This window comes from Perna viridis, chromosome 6 (assembly GCF_037379345.1).
Source record: "Perna viridis isolate PV_CMFRI_1.1 ecotype Kerala chromosome 6, ASM3737934v1, whole genome shotgun sequence".
In the NCBI taxonomy this organism is placed as follows: Eukaryota; Metazoa; Mollusca; class Bivalvia; order Mytilida; family Mytilidae; genus Perna; species Perna viridis.
In genome coordinates, this window is record NC_142450.1 from 17,243,751 (window position 1) to 17,255,991 (window position 12,241).

Below are 12,241 nucleotides of genomic sequence, written 5' to 3' on the forward strand. Positions count from 1 at the left end.
AAAAATTAAAATCTTGATATGTTGGATATTCATTTTCAAAAGTTTAAAAAGTAATCAAGGGAACAAAGGTTCTAGCGGAAATCAAAAGAATGTAATTCAGGAACGACAAAGAACCAGGTACACTGGCATGTTATGCGTCCTGTGCTGTTCTAGAAACACCCGCCGAGTTGTCCATAAAAAGTCAAGTCCGGGGTGGACGAAAGAGGAAAGGAAGTCTATGACACGATGAACAAATACATACACCATAATGATCCACGAGTTCATGATGGCGACCATAAAATTTCTGAAGTGATGACTTCAATCTTGTAACAACATAACTCTGTTCCAGAAGCCAATTGCGCGATACAAAAAGTCTGCGTAGTCACAGTAAGCTCTGGCATAACGTATGAGTTTTGAAGTTCTGAAATGTATAGATGAATTTGGCATTATCGAGGTTTTCAAAATTAATGTAATACCAAATCCCATGAAAATAAATATGATAGAGAAATATGAACGGCCATTGAAAACAAAATTACAAAATAACTTTAAAAAGAAAAATTAAAATCAAGTCCTAAACTTTAAGATTACCATTAATAATCTTAAATTATGGAATAATCCTTACCTGCACTCATCTTTCAGTTGGTTGATTACCAATGAAAACTTACCATTCCTTCCCAAATAGAAATTAGCATTTTATCCAATTTCCTCGGTAGCTGCTTTCACCTCGGTATCTTCAAATCTTAATAAGTCAAAGTTCCTTATCCGACGGTAAAACGAATAATTTGGGTCAGTGAGGTCAGTGAGGTAAGATGTTGAAAGGTTTAAGACATACTGTTGAAATACAATAGCATGCTTGAGTAACAAACGTATCTTTAATCAATGCATTTGATCGGATCCGATTGTGTACAGGTTAAGAATTAATGCTATTGTATTTCAACAACCCTCACTGACCCAAATTATTCGTTTTACAATAATTTGGGTCTGTGAGGTAAGGTGTTGAAAGGTTTAAGACATATTGTTGAAATAGAATAGCATGCTTGAGTAACAAACGTATCTTTAATCAATGCATTTGATCGGATCCGATTGTGTACAGGTTAAGAATTAATGCTATTGTATTTCAACAACCCTCACTGACCAAAATTATTCGTTTTACAATAATTTGGGTCAGTGAGGTAAGGTGTTGAAAAGTTTAAGACATGTTGTTGAAATACAATAGCAGGCTTGAGTATTCAGTTTCATTAATCCTTAACTGTACACAATAGTTGACTTCAATACAAATTATAAGTATAATTTTTTATTAAAGGAAATCGGACATAATATTACTCGACTTTACCTGACATTAACATGGATTTCATATGCCAAAAAGTAATTTCAATTAACTCAATTTATCTCGCTTTACCCAGAAATGTCGTTTAACCATGCCAGTTTGGTTAAATTCCCACTTTCTAAGCCTACGTACTTGTGTAAAGCGTAAAAATGACTAGTGATTAGTATTTACTCTTTAAAACTTTAAAATAAAATTGATTTATAGATTTAGATAAAAGTGAAAAAGATAATTTTGAGTTTAGCATTAAAAATGTAGTTTATTTGCTATATTTACACCTAATTAAGTTCAAAAAATCATAAACAATGCATTTTAAGATATTATGTATTCTCCACCATATCAACATCGACAAGATGCATTTATCAAATGTGAAATTCTACTTTGCACTTCAATCAAGGACTAAAGAATTTAAAGAAAGTTGAGAAATACACCTGGTAATACAACTCCGTATTTGTACTGTTGTTAAGAAAATGTATATCAATGTACTTCATATCGATTGTTGGAATTTTTACGATTGAAATAATCGGCAAATTGCACTTTTGTGGATAACCTGAGATAAAAAGAAAGAACCGGAATAGAATTTAAGCGTATCTTAGCACAAGCTTGTTGTTGTAAGTTGTTGAAAATAAGCTCTTCGATTTAAATTGTCCATTCTTATTACGAATGACATTATACCACACAAGAAATTGCGTTGCATCTTACATGGACAATGCCCAATTTTGTGTAAAACTCAGATTTGTTGTCTAAATACGTGGAACGCCTAGATGAGTGACCATAAAACAACCGACAACCGGCAATATAATTAAACTACAAACTACTGATTGGCTTTTCCAGTTTCTATTAACGACTTGCTGTCAAATCATTCACAAAAGTCGTAGACAGTGGCTGATCCGGAAAATGATCGAAAGGGGGGAGGTCTTCGGGCACCAAAAAAATCCTTGATAAACCCTTTTTAATGCATACGTCTATGCACAAAATACGCTATTTTCATAAATTGTGAATTATTAAGGGCGGGGCCAACAAGTCCCCTTTTGATTCGCCTATTGTTGAAGTCAATCCTACTCTGATATAAATTTACCTCTTATTTAGCTTTAACTTATTCTCAGTTGATCAGCTATAGCTCAATTGTGCTAATCAGTAGCGTAAACCTTGATTATGACAAAAACACGTAACCGGACGGTATTCCCGTTTACTAAGACATCGTATCAGCCTAGTTCTTTTTGCATTTGTTATTTATTCCAATGTAGTTATATCACTCTGTTAAGATTAAGATCAGTACACATTGTGTTTTCAATCAACCTAGTAGTCACTTTCTTTTCATTAAATAATATCACATTAATTTCAAATAGCTTCTTACAAACAACTTGGAATTCCAAGCATATCCTGATGCTTCCTGTTCATTTCCAATAGTGCTATATATAAAGGAAAATATATAAAGCACCCGTAAGGTACGATGCTACAATTCACATCGAACACATAAAAAGTAATATGCATATACCTTCAATATGTGTTTATAAATTGCTTCAAGGCTGTCAACTTTTATAATCTTAGTTTACTCCAGTACTTTGATTAAATTCCTTCACAATAAAGTTAAATGCGTGAGTTCAATTTTTTTCGTTGCTCTGATAAATAATATGATTGATATATAGAAATAGAACTTACTATAGTTAGAAAATAATTAAACTAAAGGTATTCTTTACCAAAAAAATGTATATCCTAATGCTGAATGCTTTAGGCTAACTTTCATTTCAAATATATAAATAAACCGACAGGATGTCATGTATTCTCTTAAAATTCTGTAAGGAATTGACACGACATAAAGTAGTATTAATAATCCTCCAGTTTCGTACAGTAGTTACATAGGTTACTATTAGTTATTTTCTATTTATACATATTTAGTTTTGTTGGAACAATTTTGATCTAAAAACTTTAAGCTTATTTTCCTTTAGATAATTTCAAAAATAAATTCAAATATGTTTTTGCTATTCATATTTTTTGTCTGTGTTTAAAATTTGTAACCAATTATTTACGCCAATAGATCCTTCCTTTTTCTTCGATACATTGGAGTTGTACAACATTTTATTTGTTATTTGTTTACATGTTGAATGCAACAATTCATCGAGAAATTAGTTTTATGTATATTCACTTCAGTCTTTTTTTTTTCCAATTTTAAGTAGTTAACATCTTCAACTAGTGATTTGGTATTGCTCTTCTTGAAGCATAAATTTCTGAAATCAAATTGATTTATTAATTCATCTACAACAATTTTGACTTATTTATCCGTCCTCATCAATAATTTAATTTATGTATATTATACCCGTTTTGATCCAGTGTTCATAAAACGAGAGTTTTCTTGTCGAACCTTATGTTCTCTTTATTCCTTTTTTTTCTGACCGCAGCAAATGATCTTGGTTGGTTTGTCCCCCACATGCTAGACACAAGGATGTAAAGACTTGTTTATAAGATACCGGAATTTTCTCAAAGCCTGTTTAAATTTGAAGTCTGAGTTATTTGTTTAAAATATCAACCAATCTTTTCCAAAAGTGGTGAAATACTTTATTGATATTATTTTCTAGTTTCAGATTTTCCTTGTTACCTACAGTTTTTAAAGTTGTTTTAAGAAGTAACGTAGCTTCTGATATCAATCATGCATAACCCCTTTTTATTCCGCCTGCGAATTTATCATACATTCCTTATAATGTATAATCCTCATACATAACCTAATTTGGCATTTCATCCCAAATAAATTTGAAACATTTGTCTTCTATTTCTTTCAAGTCCTTGTCTGGAATTGTTAATAAGCTTCCATTTAATTCCTCCGATTTAGTTTCTTGTAGTTTTCAGTTTTCAGACCCAAAATCCCTCTGTATTATTTCTATTCAAAATCAACTTAGAAATTGAAGCAAATATTTCTATTTCATTTATGCTAATTCTACATCGGTCTTCGAATTACAGACTAAAGCAGTATTATCGGCTAACTGAGATTTAAAAAAAAATATGTGTACTGCTATCAAGTTTTATACTAAAATTTTATTACTGTGATTTGCTCTTGGTCGCTGTACCATTATTTCAACTGACAAAACAAATAAAAGAGCAGTTAAAGAACAACTTTATCTTTAGTTTTTAAATCTTCCATACATCAATCCATTATTCATTACACATGTTTGAACCCTTAATAAAGTTTTAAACCCTCTGGTAAAAGAGTCGTTAAATCCAAAGTGTGTAAGAGTCATTAACATGAGATTATATACGAGGGAATAAAATACTTTAGCACTGTCAACAGATAATATAGCACTACCAGTTTTATAAGCATAATCAACTATCTCTTGAATTTGTCTAAAATTAAATCCAATGAATTTATTTTTCACATAATCGTTTGATCTTCGTTAATGTTATTTATCAGTTTTTAGTTTGCTTGAATCGGCGTTTTTTTGTGTTTTTTTTAATTTAAAAAAAAAGCATTTGTTTTTTTTTTTGTTTTGTTTTTTTCTTGTTATAATAATGCATTCAGTAGCAGTCAATAATAGAGCGGACCCATTGATTATGCAGAGAAAGAACCCATTTTCTTTATTGCATCAGAACAGAAAGTAGACTGGAGTGTTGTTAGATCCTATATGCAGTGACAAAATGGGACATTTGGTAGGTATAACTTTAATAAGATTGATGTCCAATGGTAACGCCGTTACTTCCACCAACATGTTCGATTTACAAATATATGACAAACTTTTTATCTTCATTCAATGAATTTTTGAAACTTAGATGAGACGATATTTCATTGTCATAGTTACCTAATATGTGTGTGACCAGTGCAATGCATGAGTAATATTCATGATTTATATTTTAAGGGCTTAACTAACAAACAATAAATAAAAGAAAAACTACTATTTCAAATCGTTAAAACCAATACTTTTTATTCGCATTACTCAACAGAAAACAGAAACAATGATAAGGGGCAGATTTAGAAAAAAAAAACTAAAATGTAAGCCTCTTTAAGTACTTCAGTTTTGCACTAAACCAAGGTTGCTCTGTAGGTACATTGGCGCGTTGGAATGAATTGTAAATGCCCGGTTAGAATGAATTATAGGTGAATTTTCACTAATCAAATTATCTAGTTTTATTCATGAACACTACAATGGGTACCGATGGTACACTACTGCAGCACACCACCATCAAAACAAAAAAAGTAGAATATTTTTTCTACTATTCTCCTATTTTCTAAACCATGTAGACACAAAACTCTTTTACAATAATCAAATTTGAACAATTCAAAAGAATGCCATATGCATACACAAATTTACTTTGGGAACATTAGCTATTTGAAGGTACCAAAATAGAAAATTAGGAGCAGAACTTCGACATTTTGATTGACTTTTGCTTCTCTACAAAAGTTTTGAAAACAAAAAACAAATAAACAAAAACAAAATGCGTGTGAATTTATTCTTTTTACTTGTTTATAAAATTTACTTAAGTTCTTCGGTAAATTAAATGGTGTGACGTTTTGCGTTCAATTTGCAGTTTTGAAAATGTGATCATGCAGACACAGGTGACATACATGACCTTTAACGGTATTCAGGTGTATACGCTTGTCATGATTGTTAGAACGATGGAGTCTATCTCGACTAATTATTTCCACTTTACTTCAGCGTAATCGTGCCATGATCTAGATCTTTTGTTATCTAGAACAATTATCTCTGAACGCTTACGTTGACTTCCGAGAGATAAAGAATGATCTGCAATAAATAAATGGAAGTTGTTGTATTTTAAAAAATGTGCTGTTTTGTACATTATACAGTATGTAAGTTCTTCTGGTCAATTTTCAATTTTTAAATTACACTTAAACGCTATACTATAAAACAGAAAATATATAAGAGTACCGTCGATTTATTATTCGATGTAAAAAAAATATGTAGAAATTCAAAAATGTAACAAGGGCTGCAGTAATTGGTCTACCTACGGATCTCAACACATAATGAAAAAACATCAGAAAAACATCAAAAAAGAAATCAGCCAAATTATGAATAAAATCAATATCTAGGTATTCAGTACGATAATCCAATATAAAGCTATGACTTACTTGAATAAAATGAATTGTCAGGCACACTACGGTGTGACTAAAGATGCAAGGTAATGTCAAGCAAATATTCATTTTATTGATAATGGAGCATCTTTATATGATGGACACTGTAATAACATACATACTTGATAGCCATATGCAGCATAATAAAAAAGAATGCTTAAAAACCGTCAGTATTTCTAAACAGTATCTTTTCTAAAATCTAAAAGGATAAGGGGTGATGAACTGGCCGGGAAAATTTTATATTTCAATTTGAACATTTTATCTAGAAGAATATTGGTATGCAAAGGAATTCTTCATTTCAATCATTTTCCCAACTAGAGAAAGTAACTTTCCTCAATGTACTCATTTGAAACATTTAATTAATTCTTTACTCTCCCAATTTACAAATATGAACGTTGTTGGAGACTGACATCTTTGTTTTAGAAGGAAGAAAAGAGAACTCCTGTCTTGAAAAGTTAGTTTGGTTCAACGAAGAAGCTTTTTTAAAGAGAGTAGGATGATCGCCTTAGAATAACTCTCTGACTGATTTCATCAGTATCTCTGAATTCTTTTTTGTGGTCGATTTTTTAATATCACATGACTACCGAAAAGAGCAATGACACGAATGTACAATGTATACATCGGCGAGCTTGTGAAAAAATATATATATATAAGAAGAGATACAGGCTTTCTCATTAGGTCTGTTAATGGATACTTTAATGATGAAATCAGATGACATATCGCTTTGGTGATTATATTGGCGACCTGTCCTGCTGTCAAATGTTCGAAAAATGTGCAAAACAAAATCGATTTATATAAACTTCTAAAAAGATGGTACACCTAGATACAAATATGTTATTCTTGGTAGAGATTCCTCATACTTTGTTAGAAATAATTCCAAACCATCTTTTAATTATACAGACGAAGATGTTTACAAAATGCTGGAATTTTTAACCGACAACATATTTGTCCAGTGTGGTGGGCGTGTTTTTCAACAAACGGTCGGCATTCCAATGGGAACATATTGTGCTTCTCTACTTGCTGACCTATTCTTTCACTCTTATGAGGCTGACTTTATAGCTGATCTGACCCGAAAGGAAGAATATCGTTTAGCTAGATCTTTTAATCTCAGTTTCCGCTATATATATGACGTATTATCTTTAAACAATCCTAATTTCGGGGATTTGATACATCGCATCTACCCCAAAGGACTCGAGATAAAGGATACTACAGACACTACGAAGTCAGCCTCATATCTTGACCGACACTTAGAAATCGATGGTAAAGGAAAACTATTGGCCGAACCTTACGACAAACTTGATGACTTTTCATTCAAAATTGTCAACTTTCCTTTCATCTGTGGCAGCATCTCTTCAACACCTGCGTATGGAGTGTTCCTATCACAACTCATACGTTATGCCAGATTCTAGAAAGCTCTATGTGTCCAACAAAATCAAGTAAAAACAGACTCGGATTCATGTCTGGGTACAAAGAGGTGTCCGATGTCACAATCCGGTCCGATCATATTGTGACGGAAACGTGTTGTAATGACATAAACTAACCAACCAGCAAACATACAAAAACAATTTTAAATAGTTAAATCCAATATCTGTATATATTTTACGCAAAATAGTTAACAAGAACAGAAATGATTACAAGAGGCTGATAAATAATCTTAAAAAGTTTGTCATTGAATGCTTCAATTTGACAATAAACCAAAGTTGTATGCGCAGAAAGGGGCGCCTACATAATAAACGCCATTGAAGTTTTTTTCCCCCAAGTTTTTTGCTCACAAAATGTGGAAGGACCTGATGACACTTACATAGCTGTAGATACTCATGAAATCAAAAGCTTATTTTTGTTTGTTTGTTTGTTGGCTGGTTTATACCCTTAGAGCTTATTGCAGGAATGGGACTAGCTGACATATTTTGTTTTATAAAGTTATTGCTAAAATGCAGAAACAAATAATTGACCGTTAATGCGTTTTAATTTATTCTCAAAACAAAAAACAAAAAAATAGAAGACAATCACGATATACCTGGTCTCGTTGGAAATAATCTTTGTTAAAGACTTACCCCAACGTACAAGAAAATAATAACGGAGAAGTAATGTTCCAAACGCGTGTTACCACTAATTTTTGCGAATCGCCGAAAATTCTACATTCTCCTGATTTTTTAGTATCTATCGTTGTTTTTTTTTTGGATGTAGCTTAATAGTCTTTTTTCTTACTTACGAAATGCAAGCCATTTTCGCAAGTTTTTTTTTCAAAGGGGCGTAACCAACCAACTCTCGACAACCTGATTGATGGTCTCATTTTGGAAAGGAAACATTTACCTTTGAAAATTGACCTATTTACACTTCGGTAAGTTGGTATTGGTTTAAAATATCTTTATAAAAGTAAACGTGTACTTACCGCAACTACAATAAATCAAATACTTGAATTCGATGTCTACTGCTGCCCCCTTGCTCCCATCGGACAGTAAATCAGTCTGTCGGGTTCGAAGGTTATTTCCTTGCTTCTTTTTTTAAAATACGATGTCAAAGTCGGCAGAATGAAAAAAAGTCTAATATTACGAAACTGTAGTTTGTGGTTTGTGACGTATAATGGGACACGTTTGTGCTGTCGGACATATTTGTGGGAAATACCCCTTCAAGCCTTAATTCGGGTCTTTTGGTAGACTAGACTGTTTAGGATATGTACATGAAATTTTAACTGATGTAAAAACTCATAATCGATATTATGAAAGATAAACAAACAATTTTGATTCACGGAAAAGGAATACGCTAGTTATATTAAAATTATGATTGCGTGAAATGCTACTAAAGTAGAACACAATAATAAAAAATTGCGCTACAAATTTTTTTTAACATAAGTTATGCATGATTTTTCTCAAAATCGCAGACATTGACACCGCAATAATTAATGCATGTACTAAAGCAAAGCAATGGTTTAAACATTAAAACAATTCTTCTCATCCAAACACTTTGTATATAATTTCCATTCAACGGCTGTGGTACTATAAACAAGCTGCTCAGTTTTGATCAACTGACAAAGCTGCATTTTCGTGTTGTAGTTGAAACCAAGACATTGGACGGTCTTACTACATTCGGCAGCACAGCTAAGAATCTGAACGCCAGTGGTCTCCCCCATCAAAAGAAACATTGCCGTGTGTTCTCTCTTTTCGGCAATAATAACCCTTAAAGTTTCCTGAAACAAACAATCAACTGGTTTTGTTTTCAGATTTCTCCACGTTTCAATAAATTTTCTTCATAAATATAAGCAACATATGTTTATTCAGAAAATAGGAAAAAAAACGTTAAGGATATCTCTACTTTTCGATTCGCGCTCTATTTTGTAGCCAGAAAGCTACCTTTTTTGCAAAAAAAAAGAAAGTATAACGTTAAAGTTAACAATCATTAGGTAAAGCTTTATTTCCATATTTTCGAGTTTGAAAGATATGTATGGAGCTCTCAATAATAATTGACCATTAACAAGAACTGAATGTCAAAAGCGTTGAGAATTATAAATTTTAATATACTGCAGTCTCCTTTATAATTAATGCTTTCCACAAGTAATATAATAGAAAGATTTAACGAGCATTTGGATACTCACCATTGGTGCTTTAAAGTTTATACAAGGGACTGATCTATAGACTTTTTATAAAGGCGTTCCATAGGGCTTTCAAAAAGGGGCGTTTCAGGCTTTTAACTTTTTGGACTTAATTTGACACAAAATGAACCTTATTTAAAATTCTGTATATCGAATTTGCAAAAGTTCTCCCCTGAGATTTCTGAGAAATGTATTCGTAAAATTAGTTATTTAACAAAAATGTAAATCAGGTGATGAAATATCACATGTCTTTCTAGAATTAATTGTTACAAATAACATAAGAACTTCAAACATATTCTGGGGTTTCTTGTTAATTGCAACTAGTGTTACAGAAAAAACATGCTGCAAAGCAAAACAGAACGCAAGATACATACTGAAAATTTCGTCGAGTTCCAACTCGACGATGTACTGAAAATACTTAGATTTATGCAAATGCTATCAACGTAAATTGATGATTTTTTTTAAATTTTAGCAATAAAAAGACTCCATACTTAATTAAAATCTGATGTTTTTAAGTGTAACTGACCTATTGAAAGTTGAAAACCTGTCATAGCTAGAATATTAAAATTGAAGCGCTTGATCCGGTTTGTGTTCTAAAGTAAATACTTGAATTATTGTTTTTTAAATGACACTTAATTATAATCAAATGACCTATAGATAAATCGGGTGTGAATATATTTGCTCGAAATTTTTAGATCAATTTTATTAACGAAAAGATAAAAACTACATACATTGGACGTTTTGGCGAAATCGTTTTTTGTGAAGCTGTTGAAATTTCAATTGACCAATTGTGCACCACTTATTCCTTATTCCTACCCCTTTCTGTTTTTTTTATATAAAAGAATGTTCGTTTTTTTATTTAAGTATTCATATCAATAATGGTAAACTTTATAATAAATAGCAAGTATGGACGCAGACTGGTATTGCTCAAAGAACAAATTTGAACATACATACGTTTTGTGTTGAACGTATTTGCATTGTCTAAAAAACGTCTCCATTTATTGATATCAATAATTCAATTATGTACGTGTTGATAAATATCCATTAACATGTGTTACTAAACATCTGCATGGGGGGAAAATTCCACTATGGATTGCCATAACACAAGTCATATACATATTATAATGCTTCTTCCTTGAAGGTTACTTGCATGGATATATTGAACTTGCTATGTCATGATAAGGATTGGCCATTTCACTTTATACAGGTTAGCTTGATGAAATTCTGGGCTCTCAGGTTTTTTTTTGATTAACAGAAACCTACAGCGTTGTATCTGTCAGTTATATTGATGGCCTTTATTTCAAAATGGTAGGGGACATAAACTCAAAACCAAATAAGAGCATTTCCTTAGTAGTTAGTAAAATCATGTCAAAATTTCAGTTGATCAACCATTACTATAAAATCATCGCGAAAACCAAGTGAATATGGACGACGATACGGACGTCGCAGACGATGACGCCGCTGTCAGCACCATACCAATATACAATGTTTTGCGATGACACTGTTATATTAGATTTATACACATATATAAGCTAATTTGGGGTTAGGGAATGCTCCATTTTCAATTACCTAAAAAGCTTGTCAATTACACTTCCTTAGGACAAACTTAATAGTGTGTGATCTGCTAAGAATGTACATCTGTAAGGTCTTTGTTTTTACACCAGTCCTAGTTAAATAGTTCTCTAGCAAAAGAGAATAAGACTGCATTATGGAAAACAATCCACTCACAGTCATGTACTCAACAGATAACATTCGATATTCTTATGAAACAAAATTATAAACCGGTATATGAAGTATTTTAAGGCTAAACCCATCGATACTGGCTCACAGTTAGCACTTCAAAATCAACATTTCAACTAAATCTTGTATCAAACAATATTAATCAACTTCTAAATAGTTATAGACATTTGTAGCCTGAAAAATGTTTCCTTGGACAAAAACTGTTTACTATAGTACTTGTTTTGCAGCTGTATAAAATATATCCAGAGGCACTGCCAGTATCGTTTGGTTTCAGAACTATCTTAACGTGTATGTACATTCAGCATTTCAAAACACTGTCATTGACTTTTCTTTAGAATCTTTATTTCATTAAATCCTGTAAATCTTCAAAATTTAATAGAACTTAGTTATTTTTACGTGTGTAGTATTAATGTCTTGATACTAAACAAAACCTACATCCTTTGAACAGAAAAGCGATTCATCCATATTTGTCTATGTGCAAATATAAAAAAAAAGTAAACATTTATATTTAATACTTTACACAAATAATCAA